The sequence below is a fragment of the Drosophila ficusphila genome, unplaced genomic scaffold (assembly GCF_018152265.1).
Source record: "Drosophila ficusphila isolate 14025-0441.05 unplaced genomic scaffold, ASM1815226v1 contig_758, whole genome shotgun sequence".
Taxonomy (NCBI): Eukaryota; Metazoa; Arthropoda; class Insecta; order Diptera; family Drosophilidae; genus Drosophila; species Drosophila ficusphila.
Genome location: NW_025064700.1, coordinates 1,171,111 through 1,189,689, shown reverse-complemented (window position 1 = coordinate 1,189,689; position 18,579 = coordinate 1,171,111). Strand labels below are relative to the sequence as shown.

At 37.5% G+C, this 18,579-nt stretch overlaps 1 long non-coding RNA gene across 1 annotated transcript; it reads right to left on the bottom strand.

Annotated features, from left to right (window-relative positions):
- Positions 1-16,373: 16,373 nt before the first annotated feature.
- On the bottom strand, positions 16,374-16,941 carry LOC122320708. The gene is made up of 3 exons (XR_006245776.1): positions 16,813-16,941; positions 16,630-16,755; positions 16,374-16,552 (listed from the first exon to the last, which is right to left on the bottom strand). It is a non-coding gene; the product is annotated as an uncharacterized LOC122320708 (long non-coding RNA).
- Between the last annotated feature and the right edge of the window lie 1,638 nt (positions 16,942-18,579).

Genomic DNA, 18,579 nt, shown 5'->3' with positions numbered 1-18,579 from the left:
ATTGAGGGTTGCCTCCACGCCTACGAGGAACGTCGCTAACTCGTCCGCGGTGAGCAAAGCGCGACCTGCCGTCCGTAGGAGTAGGCCTTTCGCAGACTTCACAGCGCCCTCCCATAGGCCTCCGAAGTGAGGAGCCCTGGGCGGTATGAATGCAAAGGAGACTCCTTCTTCGGAAGCGTAGCGTTGGACGCCGGTCAACTCTGCTTTCAGCCTCTCGCCGAACTCCTTCATGCGATTGCTCGCGCCCACGAAATTCGTGCCGTTGTCGCAGTGCACCGTCTTCGGAAGTCCTCTCCGGCCGACAAACCTTTGGAAACATGATAAAAAGGTATCAGTTGACAAGTCGCTAACAAGTTCAAGATGAACAGCTTTGGACGCAAAACACACAAATACAGCGACATAGGACTTATATGGTTGCTTCCCTCGGATCTTCAAAGTGGTCATGATTGGCCCACAAAAATCTACTCCACACACTGTAAAGGGACGAGCTGATCTTAGTCTATCAGCAGGCAACTGCCCCATGATTTGTGAAAGCAGCTTCGGTTTGTATCGAAAGCAGTGCAAACATTGGCGAACAACTTTTTTACATATCTCCCGAGCATTAACCACCCATATCCGCTCATTGAGAAGACTGCCTAAGGCTTGCGTGCCGACATGGAAATTCCTTCTGTGCAAATGTTCAACGTAATTCTTTAAGAACTGCGACTGTTTGCTGAGTAAGCACGGAAATTTCGCGTCAAATGGAATATCGGCTTGCAACATTCGCCCGCCGACTCTCACCAACCTAAATGTCAACTTTTCTAGCTTGACTTCTTGCAAAAACGGGCACAACTTCTGCAAATTTGGCGCGAGTAATGACTTCTTGCGAATTTTATCAATGACTTCTGCATACTCGAAGTCCTGCACAACCTGAATAATTTTGTCAAATGCCATTTTCAGCTCAGCTGCTGTGAGCAGTATATTCGCCTCACGAGCCGCTTTTCGACATCCTCTTATAAAACGAAGTACATATCCAATACATATCCATATCTTAATGTATGACGACTGTTTTTCTATGTATTCTAAAAGATCACTTTGCATGCGTGGTTCTGCACAGACAAGAGCTGATTTTCTAATTTCCAACTCTTGCATACCTTGCGATAGTTCAAAATGACTATTAATAGGCCATTTATCTTCTGGTTCAGTTAAAAATGTTGGACCGTTGAACCACATAAGATCCTTGAGTTCCTCGACTGATGCTCCTCTCGATACAATGTCTGATTTTTTGTTTGCTTTGTCGGAACATGACGCCAAATTGAGCCTTTGCTCCAATCCTGAATCTCAGCTATTCGGTTTCCTACGAAAACTGATAAACTCGACGGATGAGTCTTCACCCAATGAAGGACTATTTCCGAATCCGACCAGAAAGTTACTTTTTCGATTGGGCTTGATACTATAGGCCTGATTTTATTCAACAGATCAGCTGCAACATGAGCCGCACAAAGTTCAAGACGGGGAAGTGACCTTGTTTTTAAAGGGGCTACCTTGGATTTTGCCGTTAACAACATGGCTTTAATTCCATCAGCTGTGCTTGTACGAACATATATACAAGCACCATAAGCTTTAATTGAGGCATCGGCGAATACGTGCAGTTGAATTGGTTGAGATAGTGAAGTTTTTAAATATCTGGGAATCCTTAACTGATGGAGGTGCAACAAATTAACTTTAAATTGCTCCCAGCTTGTATGTAACCTCAGTGGTACCGACTCATCCCAATCTAACTTTTCCATCCATAGCTCCTGCAGTAGAATTTTAACTTTTGTCACTAAGGGACATAGAAGGCCAAGGGGATCAAATAACCTAGCTGACACAGACAAAATATTGCGTTTTGTAGCACGAAGATCTTGAAATGAATCCTCTAACTGGAAATGAAATTCATCTTCTTTGGGAAACCATCTTATTCCTAAAGTTTTTGTTGGATCCGATTCGGCTACTGCCAACGACTTGTCTGTGCTCTCGGAAGTACATAGCTCCGCACAATTGGAATACCATTTGGCGAGCTTCATCCCGGCCCCATGCAGGATTGATATTACATCCCGTTGTATCGTTTTTAAATCCTGTATACTTCCAGCACCAGTTAACAAGTCGTCGACATAGAAATCCTTCTGAATCACTGCTGCTGGGTTAGACGACCTTTGCATCTCAGCTAGCCGCATCAAACATCTTATGGCCAAAAATGGTGCAGACGCGGTTCCATAAGTAACCGTGTTGAGGCGACACATTTGCAATGGCTCAGAAGGACTTCTTCTCCACACTATGAGCTGGTAAATCCGGTCATCTTCATGTATGCTTATTTGGCGATACATCTTCGTAATGTCCGCAGTTAATGCGTATTTATGGAAGCGAAATCGCAACAAAGTGGAAAACAGCTCCTCTTGAATGGTTGGGCCTACCATCAATATGTCATTTAACGCAACTTGTGTAATTGTACGACTTGAAGCATCAAAGACAACTCTAAGCTTAGTAGTTGTACTTTGAGGGCGCACTACACACTGATGCGGAATGAAATAGTGTGGAGTAGTCGGGACCCCATAATCAATTGGTGACATATACCCCAAAGCGAGATATTCCTCCATAAAATCAATATACATTTTCTTTAAATTCGAGTCTCGTAATAATCTTCGTTCCAACGAAAGGAATCTACGTTTGGCAACTTCAAATGAGGATCCTAAGGAACTAGGTTCTTTTTTAAATGGAAGTTTAACTTCAAATCTTCCATCTGACAAAATTTGGACATTTTCAATAAAAGATTTCTCACACATTTGTTGTTCCTCTGTGTAACGTGCTTGGAGATTTCTTAAAGGCATCTCTTCTAAATCCCAAAACTTTTGTAGTGTGTCGTTTATGCTACTTAAACTTTCTTCCTGACATTTAAAACTGTTCACAATTGGCCCAACTGGTGTTTTGGGACACCGATATCGTCCAGACACAATCCATCCTAACAAGGTTTTTTGCAGTGTGGGATGCTCAGGGCTTTTCTTAATTTGTCCAACTGCCATTAACTCGAAAAACGATTCTGCTCCTATTAGCATGTCTACCCTCTGTGGCTTATAGAACTGCGGGTCTGCCAAGTTAATGTTTGATGGTATATCCCAGCCCTGAATTTCTATTGCTTGATTTGGCTGATATCCTGAAATTGTTTTGAGTATGCAGAAATTTGCCATGTAGTCGTTGCTATTAAACCTAGATTTTATAGCTGTGTGAATGCTTTTCTTAACTTCAGTATGCTGTTGACCGATACCAAGTAAGTTCACATTCGCATCATCTTTCTTTATATGCAGATTACTAGCGAGCTCCTCAGTCACAAAATTTATTTGCGACCCTGAATCTAGTAGGGCTCTAGCTAGAATGTACTGTCCATCTTGGCGTTTGACATGTACAACTGCAGTAGCAAGTATTACCTTATCTGGTACTGTGGCATGCATAGCATGCGAAGTAGATGAGCTTTCTTGCACTAATTGAGATGATTGCTGAGTACTTGACGATGAAAATTTATGCAATAATGCAATATGCCCTTTTCCGCATATCCTACATTTTGGAACTTTACATTTTGAAACTGTATGACCTCTTTTCAAGCAATTTATACAAAGGGGAACACCTTTTGCAAATTCAAATCGTTGCTGAACCGAAAGAGCTGCATATGCCTGGCAACCTGTTATCTCATGTTCTCCAGAATTGCAAAATTGACAAGTAGAACTGCGTAAGTCTCGTTTTTCAGCAGCGCAGTTAAAAGAATGCTTAACATTTTTACTCGTGTCAGCCCTGCGGTCTGGATTTGGTTTATTTTGCTTAAACTTACTACCTTCTTCTCCAGACAACTGCTGAATTCTTCGATTTAATACCGATTGACAGTCACTCCACTTAGGCAGCTTTGAGTAGTCAAGCTGTTCTTCCCATTTCGAGCGAGTCTTACCGTCAACTTTCGACAGCACTAAGTGGATAAAAATAGCATTTGTGATGTCTTCATGATTTCCTAATGACAATAGAGAGTCATAAACCGCTGATGCTGTATCAATAAGTTCCCTCAAAGCAGCTGCTGAAGGTTGAGAGACCCGAGTTAAATCGAATAAAGTCGCGATATTATCAAAAAATATAAGGCAATCGTTATCATACACACGTTTGAGACTTTCTAAAGCTTTAGGGTAATTTTCCTCTGACATTTGGAATGCTTTGACTGTTCCTAATGCAGCTCCAGATAAGCATGATATGAGGTGGTTAAATTTTTCGATGTCTGGTAGAGAACTATTATTGTGTACCAAAGTATTAAATAGCCCAATAAAATTTTTAAATTCGGAATATTTTCCATCGAATTTTGGAAGAGACATTTTTGGAAGTCTACAATGAGAAGGCGCTGTTGTGCTACTTTGTTCTGTGACACTGTTCGTAGCGCGTGGTAACAGCGATTTTAATTTTGCCTTCGTTATTACGCACAATTCTTCCAATTCCATCCTATAATCGTCCTCGTCATCTTTTAATTCGATTTTATTTTGAATCGTTAATGCATCTTCAACATATTTTCCTAACATTTCCAGACGACATTCGAGCTCACACTGGTCTTTTGAGATTAAGTTTTTCTCAATAGATATTTTTATGCGCGTAATGCTAGCTACTAAATTGTCTCGTCGGTTGAGCAATGATTCCAGATCATTGGACCCTGATGCTGGAGGAGCCATTTCAATATTTTCCTTTTTAAATATAGATTCAAAAAAAGCCACTTTTAATTTTTAATAACTGGACACTAAATAATTTATAATGCCTCACAAGTTATTTTCACACAATTCACCAAGTATTTTATGGGAGAGTGAATAAAAATTAACTGAGCAACTGTTCTTGGGAATTCACAAATTAAAGCTGAGGAAATGTAGAAGAGCACTTTTCTTTATATATACAATAAGTACCAGCTGAGGCGAAATTTATTTGAGGTACTGTAGTTAGTAAACGCCACTTTAAAATATGTATGTTAGCCACGAACAATATTTTGACTAAAGTTTGTTTGCATTAATTCGAAAAATTGTTTATTCAGCACCAAATAATTTATATGTATGTATATGTGCTTGTAATAAACGAATTTTAAATAATCAAAAAAATGTACAGAGTACCTGCAAGTTATCACGGGGTGAGATAACACTTTTTACCAGCTGCTTATCCATTCCAAAATTATTTGTTGTTTTTAAATTATTTTTTCCGGCCGACGCGGTTTAATTAATTTTGTAGGATTTTAATTTGGGTTTCTAGGGTTAATTCCCGCTCTTTTTGTTCCGCTTTAAATCTACCGCTTGTCCACCGATTTCTGTATGTATGTATGTTTGTGTGCGTTATGTATTGCACTTCACTTGTCCACTTTTTCCGTTACGTACGTATATATGTATTTATTTGCACGTCACCGTTTGCTGATTTTAATTTAACCAATATTAACTTTATTTGTTAAATACGAAATCAAAACACTGTTTTAAATTTGTTGCCACTGTTCACTTGAAATTGTTTAAATTTGGCTAAATTTGTCCCTGCTCGGGCGCCATGAAGAATCACAATAGTTTTTGTGATTAGAGTACTTTAAACACTGCCAAATTTAATAACAAATGACACGAATTCAACACGGGAATATTACAAGTTTATTATATGTATTTATATACAGTATACGGCGGATAGACAAACTTATAGCGGGTGCGTGCGAAACGATCAGAATCTAAACGAGACTGGCTTCATTTATTTCGTCTCCTACTTCTTTTCCTTCTTCCCGCTTAAAGCTAACGCGATCCACATTCAGCGTTTGTACTTCATTTTCTCTTATACCTATTTTCTAATTACATACTTCATTACATTTCATTTTCAATTACTTTCTTCTTATTTGACTTGCTTATTTTAAAATTAAATAAAGGGCTGAAATCAGCCAACAAGGTCCTCAGGAAATCAAAACTAACTTTACCAATTCATTTCACTTCATTACAAATTTTATTCATTTTAAATGTCTATTACCTATCATCCTAAACATTAACGAATATAAAGAAATTTAACAAATATTAACTCTAAATAATATACGAAAAGGTGATATATAAACGTTAAATATAGGTGGGTATGCGTAGTTTCAAATTGTTTTTCTTTTAATAATTTTTGCTAAGTGTAAGGCATTATTCAAAATATTTTCGTATTTATTATCAAGGTGTGTGCTTAGTAAAGGTGGTGATATAGATTGATTTTAATATGTTTGTGGTTTTATGTTCATTTTAGGGGGGTGTTTCTGTTTATTTTAATGTGTGCCTATCTTTCTAAAATTTTTTATTTATTTATTTCATTTTATGTTGTTTTTTTTTTTTTTTTTTTTTTTTTTTTCTTGCTTATTTATTTAAATTTAGGTTTACAAATTCTATAATAAATTTTTTTCCTACTCGATAATTTTTTTCAGTGTATTAAGTTAAGTTTTAATTTCAATATATTATTTTTTAAAAATGGCAAAGATAATTATAATTTTTTTTTTAAATGGCACTGGGAAATATGTTGCTGGAAAAGAACGGGGTTAATAATACATAATAGAATGCGGTAATATAATATATGAGAAAAAAATAATAATATAAAAAAAATAATAATAATAAAAGAAAAACTATTAATGAAAAATTAAACAAAAGTTTAAACAGTAAGGAAAAAGTAAAAGTTTTAATTTGCAGTGACTGCGAAACTTTTGAAACCACCCTCGATAGGAAAGCTCATTATCTTTATTAAGTTGTCTTTACATATCGAGCTTTGGCAGTAACGCAACACTAAGAAAAATTACGTGAGCTCAAATCAAAAAATAATGCAAATAATAATTTAAATTAAAATAAGTTTTAACCAATGACGAAAATAACCAAATAAAAAAAAAAAGAAATCATAATAAATGAAAATATAATAATGAAAGAAACTTACTTAATTAATTCCGGTGGCGAAAGATCTTTGGCGACGGTCGGCTGGAACAAAACTTTCTTGCTCCATTTTTTTTTTTCACTTTTTGGTTTCCTTCTTTTCTTTTTTTAAAAGATTAAATCGGCATGGTTATACTAAAAAATTTTTTTTTTCTCTGTATTGGGATTTCACAAATGATAATTTTGAATACACTTTAATAATATATCAACCGATTCTGTTTTTCTTTTCCGCAACATTTTTTCCTTCACAATTTGGCCATTTTTAATTAATTTTTACTTTTTGTTTTATACGATTATTAAGGTTCTATTTATTTATTTAATTATTTCTATATATATATATCTTTTAAATTTTTTCTTTTTTTTTAACAGAAGAAAAAAAAAAAGGTAACTCTAACTCTAATTTATTCTTTTAGCGTAAGCATTTTTTTCTTTTAATTTGTATGTAACTGTTTATCTTATTTTTTTTTCAGTGTGTCGGGAACCACAAAAAAATAAAAAAAATAAATTTTCGTTTCTTTCTTGACTTCAGAACAGCTTTCTAGATATATACATGGATATATTAAAATTTTTCGTTTTGCACATTATTCTTTTCTTTTATTTTTCACTTTATATATTATTTGTTTCACTGTAATTGTTTTTTTTTTGTTTTTTCAGGCTGCACGTGTTTGTTTAATTTTTGGTGGGGAATTTTAGTCATAATTTTTAAGCACTATTTTTAAGCATGGGTTTTCTTGGCTAATTTAATTTCCAATTTCCACTTTTACTAAATTTTCCGCTGGCTGCTGACTTTTCCCAGGACGGCCTTAACCTCTCCATACAAAAAAATTTGTCCATCTGCCACAAAAAAATTCCGCTGCCAAGCCCTGGATTGGTTTTTTTAAGTCGAAGAGAAAATTAGGACTAGGAACACTTGAGGCGACGAATATATTTTTATATTTACCCTGGATGGACCTGGCACGTGGCAGTAGTTTTTCCTTTTTTTTTTTTTGTTCACTAGCAAAACCAAAAAGAAACCAGCAAATAATCTCCTCCTCTGCAGTTTCCTCAGCTTTGAGCTTTAAGCTTTATCTAAATTATGTTTTTGGTTAGCGATCGAAGGGTTCTCAAGACAAAAAAAAAAACTTACAATTTGCTGCTGTTGGTAGTCACCTTTAGTTTTCTTCTTAAACTGAGACGTCTGGTCTCGTGGGCTGCCAATTGGAAAAGACTTGGCTTGGAGCCGTAAGAGTGTAGGTGGGCCGAAGCCGGAAATAAGCCTCTCTCTCGAAGGAAAATTGACAGTGACACTGACACTGACAGACGATTTGTCAAAAGGGACAGCTGATCCTTAGGTTGCCAGTCGGTCGTAGTAAAGTTTCGAACCTAGATGGCGCCACCCGATCTTAACAGAATATTTATGCAAAATCTCAAACTGCGAATAATAAAACCAAAAAAAAAAACAACTGCATACTTTGCGGATGGGAGCTCTTTATGATTTCCAGCTGCATTGTTTTCTCAGAACAAGAGAACGAATACCAAAGCCTCTTTTATCGCATGCGACCTTTTCGTCGCCAGAGCTGCGATAAAAGTACCTTTACCTCTCATGCGATTTCGAATGGTGCCTTTAAGGCGACCATTACATCCACCCGAGAATCTGCAACTCTTAGGCAGAAGATTTGAGGGAATTATTGGCGTATATCTTTCGCGTGGAAAGTTCCAATTTCTTTGCCTGCCAAATCCTCTAGCAAATAGAAACAATTTCCAAGTTTTTTCTTTACACGACATTTTAAGAATTGAGGGGCAAGTTTAGCATTGTAGTTTTGCGAAAACTTGCTAAGTGAAAAATTTCGACGGAAAACCTCTTGACCTTCTTTGTACGATACTGGTTTTGAACGCAAGTTGTACTGTTTGACATTTGATTCGTAAGCCTTACGAATATTGTTTTGAATGTCTTTCCGCAACAAGGCTAAATTATCTGTTCGGTCTAACGACATCCTAGGCTCTTCTAGCAAGGTTAATTTTCTCAAAAGCTTATAATCGGATCCATGAGTTATCATATCCAATCCAAAAAGAACTTTGTATGGGGAACATCCCAAAGACTGGTGCAATGACGAGCGTAAGGAACATAAGATACTGGTCAAATGACGATCCCATTCTTTTTGATCATCTTCTATATACGCTCTAACGGCAGCAAGCAAAGAACGATTGACTCGCTCAGCTGCGTTACTTTGCGGGGAGTATAGGGCGGTATAAACATGTGAAATTCCAAGTTCAGTCAGAAAAGCATTAAAATCATTGGATTTGAACTGGGTGCCATTATCACTAACTATGGTCTCAGGCACTCCAAAGCTATGAAAGATTTGTGTCAACAAAAATTCTTGTATTTTGGCAGAAGTAAACTTTTTTCAACGGGTGTAGCCAATGATATTTGCTGAAGTGGTCTAAAACAATTAGCAAACCTATATTGCCATTTTTGCTACGGGGGTATGGGCCAAGCAAATCGATGTAAAGGCGTTGAAACGGTCTACAAGTGGGGCTCTGACTTCCCATTGGAGGGCGAAGAATACAATTTGGGGCTTTTGTCTGCTTACACGTATCACAATTTCTAACGTAATTTCGGACTTCAGTGGCTAAACCTGGCCAATAAAGGTGACGACGAATCTTTTCCAAAGTCTTTTGCATGCCTCCATGTGCTGAAATCACACTGTCATGAGCTTGTTTAATGACGTCCACTCTTAAACGTTCGGGAACCCAAAGTTTCGAAGACAACTTTTCCTGCTCAACCTCACCTGAAGCATGTTCAGTACGAAGATAAAGAAACTTACCTTCAATCTTTACATCAGGGAAGCGACTAGCATTCTGACTATAATGGTCTTTTAACTTCACATAATCTAAGTCAAGAAATGCATCTGACTCAAGGTCAATAACAGGAGCTACACTCAATTCACAAATTTCTGTATTATCATCCATAGGTATTCTTGATAGCGCGTCTGGAACAATGTTATCCTTTCCCTTTCTGTGAGAAAATACAAATTTATACTGTTGCAGTCTAAAAATCCATCGGGCGAGTCTACCAGAAACATTCTGCTGGCGCATGAGCCAGAGCAAGCTTGAGTGATCAGTCACTACTTCGAACTCTTGCAATTCTAAGTAGCAACGAAACTTTTCGATGGCTAAAATCACTGCCAAACATTCACGTTGCGTAACTGAGTAATTTCGTTGAGATCGACTCAGTTTCTTTGACATAAATGCAATTGGGGCTTCGACATTACCTTCAGTCATCTGTATTAATACAGCACCTGCTCCAAAATCGCTTGCGTCACAGTGCAAGTAAAACTTTTTATCAAAATCAGGGTTGTGTAAAACTGGGGCTAAAGTTAGGGTAACTTTAAGCTGATCCATCGCTGTTTGAGCTTCTGTTGTCCATTCACACTTTCTCTTTTTCGACAGAACTTCTGTAATTGGGCAAGTGAGGTCAGAAAAGTTATGAATGAATCGGCGATACCATCCGCAAACACCTAAAAAACCACGAACCTGTTTTAAGTTCTTAGGAGGGGGCCAATTTACGATACACGAAATCTTCTCTGGATCCGTACAAATTCCTCCACTACCAATGACATACCCGAGATAATTCACACTGGTTACACAAAAGCTACTTTTAGCAATATTAAGAGTAAGATTAGCTTTCTTAAACTCTTGAGCTAAACGAACTAGTACAGCAATATGCGACGAAAAATCTTCCGAAACGATGCATAAGTCATCAAGGTATCCAAAAACGCAGTAACGAAGATCTGGCGGTATAACACTGTCCATCAGACGACACATGTTTGAAGGAGCATTACACAATCCAAAAGGCATAACCTTGAATTGATATAGCGGCCTTCCCGGTACGGTGAATGCTGTCAGACGCTTCGACTCTTCCGAAAGTTCGATTTGCCAATACGCATCTTTTAGATCTAACTTCGAAATGATGTTGGCCTTGGGTAAACGAGCAAAAATACCGTCGATGCTGGGCAAAGGGTAAGCATCTTTCTTGGTAGCATCATTGAGTCGACGAGCGTCTAAACAAAGGCGAACTTTGTTTGGTTTGACAACCAAACGCATCGGCGAGCTCCAAGGACTTGTTGAGGGCTCAATCACATCTAATTCTAGCATGCGATCAATTTCGGCATAAAGCAATTTCTCAACAGCTGGGCTAACAGGATAAAATCGCTGTTTGACTGGCCTAGCATCACCAACTTCAATATGATGTTTTATCAGACTAGTACGGCCAAGACCTTCTGCACAATTGGGAAAAAGCTGTTTTATAACTTCTAGCTGTTGTCGTTGTGATAGCGTTAAGGGGTATGAATTGGGAGCAACAGGCTCTTCTACCTCCTCTAATATGCTAATCACATTTGGTGCGAGTGCAAAAACTCTCCAAAAATCTATTCCAAGTATCAGTCTCTGCTTGATAGAGGGGATAATGTAAAGCTGTAAGGGCTTTTGCTGGTCCTTGTAAGTCAGGTTAACGTTCAACACGCCTATGACGTCTTGTGAACTGCCATCAGCTGTTTGTACGTGAGATTTGATGGGCTTAAATTCCGGAAAAACAGTAAAATCTTGATTTGCAAGCGAAGAACCTATGCAACTGATATTCGCGCCAGTGTCTAGTAAACCATTTTCTTTAAAATCCAAAAAAGTGACTGAGACGTAGCTGCGAAAATCAGATGGTTTGCCAAAGATAGAAGAAACTAGCAAATGACGAGTTTGTCGTAATTGTTTAAAGTATCTTTTAGTCCTTAAAGTACTATTTTTCGGAAGACGGGGCTCTTCATCTAAAATTCTTTCCCTTATCTCAAAATAAGTCTTCAGTCTGTCCTCATAGGGAGTATCTGAGGGGCTGGTATTCGCAGAAGTAATCTCAACAGGGTCTCGTGGTAAAATTTTCGAAACAGGTTGCAAAGGTTGAGAAATACAGCTGTTTGAATTCAAAATTAGTTCTGATTTAGTTTCGGGGGCAACCTGCTGTTGTTGGTTGCGCCCTTCTGGCGGTTTTCCGATGCTTTCCGCAAACAATTTTGACACTGGGGCTTGTATATGTTTGGGGCTCCACATCCGTAGCAAAAAATACGTCGATCAGACAGACAATCTTCCCAGAAATGACCAGAAACCTCACAATTCCAACATTTGGTATTTGGGCCTGCTTGTCGCAGAGCAGCGATCTCACTAATAGGGTCTACGTCTGTCTCGAACTCTAAATCTGAAGAAAAATCTTCCATGGCGTATACTTGTTTTTGAGAAGACAACTTTGGCTTCGCCACTCCTTCTGAGACTGTTTTTAATTCCTGAATGAGATTCTCATTCATTTGCACGAGCCTACGCAAGTGTCCAATTGAGTGAACCGACTCAAAAAACAATTTGCGTCTATGTACTGGTAGCAAATTATTTTTCAGGGTCTCTATCAACTCTTCTTCATTCATTTTAACTCCTGATCTATCCATCAACGAATCTACTGCATCATAAAAAAGTGGTAAAAGGCTCACCAACCTTTTGTTTGCGAGAACGGATTTGTTCCTTGCTCATAAATTCTGAGCGATAATCATTGAACTGTTGTCGTAGGGCAGTACAGAATTCTACCCACGAAATGTGAGTTACTTGCTTATGGTATCTCCAATACCAATCACGTGCTTTACCTACAAATAGGACATGCATGTGCTTACATAAAGCACGAAAATCACTTTCTAATGTCTCATCAGTTAAGGCTTTCACTCGATAAATGAATTCTTCGACACTAAGACCATTTTCCGATCCATTAAATGTTAAATTCCATTTCTGCATAATATCGGCAATCCTACTAGCATTCACTGACGATTGACTAGGAAAAGAACCTTCACGAGAAACTGGACTTGTAACTACTTCGGCCACTTGGCTAATCTGAGGATTTACATTCAATTGTAATAAGACTCTAGTCAAAGTTTGTTCAATCATGCCTTGAATAACAGTATAATCCGGTCCATTATTCCTTCGTGGATTTGTCGGACGACCTCGTCGTCTCTGCGCATGTTGTCGGGATTCCACGGCATCACTAGGGTTTGTAGTATGACTGGCTTCTAATAATTCTGATTGTGCTGCACTATTGTTTAATGGCACCACTTGAGGGGGATTTGTTTGGGCTGTTACTGGTAATTGTGGTATATTTAAAGCTTTTGTCAATTTCCTTGTCACCGGGCGGCGAGTCATAGCAGAGGTAGAAGGACCAGCGCGATCTGCGCGAGGTGAACAATTTCCTACTACTAATCTATACGATCCGGCTTCCAAAGTTAATTTACATGTTGGGCATTCAGAGCTTGACTCTGTCCATTGTTCTAAACAAGTTTTATGGCAAACATACTTACAATTTGTAATATAGCATGACTGGGTATCTGTTAAGATATTTTTGCAAATTGGGCAAATATTATTTGCTAATCCCATATCAGATGGGTTTCGTTGAGGACTGTGAGCTACAGGCTTCATTATTCATTCAAAATATTTCCTGATCACGACCTATTATTGGGAATTTAAACAAATGTGAACTAAAACAACAAAAGACAAAATTCTCTTTTGAAAAAATTTAAACCGGGCTATTGCAACTACAAAGAATGCAAATAATTATGAGATCAAATCCAATTCTTGATGTATTTGCTTGGGCTTGGGCTATGCACGGCAGCATACAACCAAATTCAACCAAACTTGTTACTCAATCCTTAAACAAGGCTCACAAAAATTTCAAACCTTCTCTAAGGTACTTCAAATTCCATCAAACTTCTCAGAAATTTATCCAAAAATCAAACTCGAGCACTAAACTAACCGGCAGGGTATCCGATGAAGCAAATACGCAAGAGTCAACGGCAGCTGTGCACATAATTTTATTTAAAAAAAAAAATCCGATAGATTCTCAAAATCTAAATACGAAAGCAAACGAGCTTCAATGTTTGAGTAAATTTTTCAACCAGCTTAGCATACATATAGGCAAGCTTCATCAGCAATTGAAATTCGACTATCCGGCAGGGTATTCAAGTAAACTCGAAGGCAAGTTCAACAGAAGTACAAAAAAATCATTACTGGTTAGGCCTCCATTAGCAACCAAAGCTAATATGAAAAAAAATTTTACTGATTCACTCCTCGATCATTATATTCTTCCGGCAGGGTAACTAAAGTAAACCTCAAATACGCAAGTTCAACAGAAGTCTATAAATAACCGCAAACTCAAAATCAAATCAGATTCAAAGCAAAGATGTTTTTATGCTGACTCAAAACAAAAGAGTACGTAACTATAAACTTTAGCCAATGAAAACAACTTTTTCTTGCGAATCGCTTATAGCTCCTGGGTGGTGGTGACCAAAATCAAAAAAAATATTCGATCTTGGCCCCACGTTGGGCGCCAAAAATTTATGTAGTAGATGTGAGAAAGCACTTGCAGGGAGTGCTCAGTATGCAAAAATTTGGACAGGGCATACTGGAGTCAAATCAGCCTTAAAAAAAACTGATACCGAGGATCGAAAGAAGCAGGCGGAACTCTTCTGGTTGCCTACATTAAGCTCAGTTCGGCGTGTGGGGGTGGGCTTGCTCATTCTTTTTCCTTCGCGACTGCTCACTTACAAAAATTTTAAAATAAGAGTTCCTAATTAGACGAGACAACTGGAGCTGAACTCCGAAACAGAACAAAAGGCGAATTTGTCAATTGTGGGAGGATCAAAGATGTTAATAGATCCTACGCGCTCTCTACCCACCCAACCAATTGGATTTTCTGCGCGATTAAAAATTGTCGAAAATCCCCAAAAATATTTAATTCACATCATTTTAATTCACCAGGTCCTCAGGAAATCAAAACTAACTTTACCAATTCATTTCACTTCATTACAAATTTTATTCATTTTAAATGTCTATTACCTATCATCCTAAACATTAACGAATATAAAGAAATTTAACAAATATTAACTCTAAATAATATACGAAAAGGTGATATATAAACGTTAAATATAGGTGGGTATGCGTAGTTTCAAATTGTTTTTCTTTTAATAATTTTTGCTAAGTGTAAGGCATTATTCAAAATATTTTCGTATTTATTATCAAGGTGTGTGCTTAGTAAAGGTGGTGATATAGATTGATTTTAATATGTTTGTGGTTTTATGTTCATTTTAGGGGGGTGTTTCTGTTTATTTTAATGTGTGCCTATCTTTCTAAAATTTTTTATTTATTTATTTCATTTTATGTTGTTTTTTTTTTTTTTTTTTTTATTCTTGCTTATTTATTTAAATTTAGGTTTACAAATTCTATAATAAATTTTTTTCCTACTCGATAATTTTTTCAGTGTATTAAGTTAAGTTTTAATTTCAATATATTATTTTTAAAAATGGCAAAGATAATTATAATTTTTTTTAAATGGCACAGGGAAATATGTTGCTGGAAAAGAACGGGGTTAATAATACATAATAGAATGCGGTAATATAATATATGAGAAAAAAATAATAATTTAAAAAAAATAATAATAATAAAAGAAAAACTATTAATGAAAAATTAAACAAAAGTTTAAACAGTAAGGAAAAAGTAAAAGTTTTAATTTGCAGTGACTGCGAAACTTTTGAAACCACCCTCGCTAGGAAAGCTCATTATCTTTATTAAGTTGTCTTTACATATCGAGCTTTGGCAGTAACGCAACACTAAGAAAAATTACGTGAGCTCAAATCAAAAAATAATGCAAATAATAATTTAAATTAAAATAAGTTTTAACCAATGACGAAAATAACCAAATAAAAAAAAAAGAAATCATAATAAATGAAAATATAATAATGAAAGAAACTTACTTAATTAATTCCGGTGGCGAAAGATCTTTGGCGACGGTCGGCTGGAACAAAACTTTCTTGCTCCATTTTTTTTTTCACTTTTTGGTTTCCTTCTTTTCTTTTTTTAAAAGATTAAATCGGCATGGTTATACTAAAAATTTTTTTTTTTTCTCTGTATTGGGATTTCACAAATGATAATTTTGAATACACTTTAATAATATATTAATTAATTTTTACTTTTTGTTTTATACGATTATTAAGGTTCTATTTATTTATTTAATTATTTCTATATATATATATATCTTTTAAATTTTTTCTTTTTTTTTTTTAACAGAAGAAAAAAAAAAAGGTAGATTTTAAATAACTCTAATTTATTCTTTTAGCGTAAGCATTTTTTTTCTTTTTAATTTGTATGTAACTGTTTATCTTATTTTTTTTTCAGTGTGTCGGGAACCACAAAAAAATAAAAAAATTAATTTTCGTTTCTTTCTTGACTTCAGAACAGCTTTCTAGATATATACATGGATATATTAAAATTTTTCGTTTTGCACATTATTCTTTTCTTTTATTTTTCACTTTATATATTATTTGTTTCACTGTAATTGTTTTTTTTTGTTTTTTCAGGCTGCACGTGTTAGGTTAATTTTTGGTGGGGAATTTTAGTCATAATTTTTAAGCACTATTTTTAAGCATGGGTTTTCTTGGCTAATTTAATTTCCAATTTCCACTTTTACTAAATTTTCCGCTGGCTGCTGACTTTTCCCAGGACGGCCTTAACCTCTCCATACAAAAAAATTTGTCCATCTGCCACAAAAAAAATTCCGCTGCCAAGCCCTGGATTGGTTTTTTTAAGTCGAAGAGAAAATTAGGACTAGGAACACTTGAGGCGACGAATATATTTTTATATTTACCCTGGATGGACCTGGCACGTGGCAGTAGTTTTTCCTTTTTTTTTTTGTTCACTAGCAAAACCAAAAAGAAACCAGCAAATAATCTCCTCCTCTGCAGTTTCCTCAGCTTTGAGCTTTAAGCTTTATCTAAATTATGTTTTTGGTTAGCGATCGAAGGGTTCTCAAGACAAAAAAAAAACTTACAATTTGCTGCTGTTGGTAGTCACCTTTAGTTTTCTTCTTAAACTGAGACGTCTGGTCTCGTTGGCTGCCAATTGGAAAAGACTTGGCTTGGAGCCGTAAGAGTGTAGGTGGGCCGAAGCCGGAAATAAGCCTCTCTCTCGAAGGAAAATTGACAGTGACACTGACACTGACAGACGATTTGTCAAAAGGGACAGCTGATCCTTAGGTTGCCAGTCGGTCGTAGTAAAGTTTCGAACCTAGATGGCGCCACCCGATCTTAACAGAATATTTATGCAAAATCTCAAACTGCGAATAATAAAACCAAAAAAAAAAAACAACTGCGTACTTTGCGGATGGGAGCTCTTTATGATTTCCAGCTGCATTGTTTTCTCAGAACAAGAGAACGAATACCAAAGCCTCTTTTATCGCATGCGACCTTTTCGTCGCCAGAGCTGCGATAAAAGTACCTTAACCTCTCATGCGATTTCGAATGGTGCCTTTAAGGCGACCATTACACATGGACCCACGTGGTTGCAAAGGCCACGCAGCCAATGGCCTAGCCAGGGGACCGACCTACCCGTGACCGAGATCGAAAAGCGAGCAGTCAAAGCCCACGTAGCGTATATTCCGAACGAAGACTTCCTTGATCGTTTTTCAAAATTGGATAGAGCGTTGCGGGTCCTCGCGTATGTCCAGCGATTTATCAGTCGGTGCAAAAAACAATCGCCGTTTTCAGAGATCCGTCTGGAGGCCAAGGAACTTGTCGCCGCCGAACGGCTCATGATTCTCTGCACTCAGCGCAGGTATTTAACGAACGAGTATCGCTGTCTGAGTCAGAAGCTTCCGGTGCCCCCTTCCAGTTCGATCCTCTCCTTAAACCCTTTCCTAGATCAGGAGGGGCTGATAAGGGCATGTGGCCGTGTCACAGCCTCTGAAAGTTTGCGTTACGATGAACGACATCCGATAATCCTCCCGTACGAATGTTCACTCTCTCGGCTTCTGGTAAAGTTCACGCATCTCATAACGCTTCACGGTGGTAATCAGTTGGTGGTACGTCTCACCCGGTCCAGATATTGGGTTCCGAGAATTAAAAACTTGGTGAAGGCAGTTATCAATGCCTGCAAGGTCTGCGTTATTTACAAAAAGAGATTGCAAGTCCAGATGATGGGAAATTTGCCAAGAGAACGAGTGTCATTCTCCCGTCCATTCACGTACACGGGGATGGACTACGCAGTGCCCTTCTATATAAAACATTACACTGGTAGAGCATGTCTTATCTCGAAAGGGTATGTGTTGGTTTTCGTTTGTTTCTCCACTAAGGCTATCCATTTGGAGCCTACTGCAGATCTGACGACCGAGAAATTTCTTGCGGCGTTCGCTCGGTTCGTATCCAGAAGAGGGTGTCCTCGCCAAGTGCAGTCGGACAATGGGAAGACCTTTGTTGGCGCTTCCACATTACTGTCTCGGGATTTTCTCCAGGCCGTTAAAGAGTCTGTGACTGATGCGTATAGTCATCAGCAGCTCGACTGGCATTTCATTCCGCCCGGGGCACCCCATATGGGAGGCCTATGGGAAGCTGGTGTCAAGAGCTTCAAGGCATTGTTCTATAAATGCACAGCTACGCGGAAATATACCTTTGAAGAACTTGCCACTCTGCTAGCGAAGATTGAAGCTTGTCTAAATTCCAGACCGCTATCTCCCATGTCAGAGGATCCCACTGATCTTCTAGCGTTGACACCAGGGCACTTTCTTGTCGGCGGCCCTCTTCTATCCATAGTGGAGCCCGAA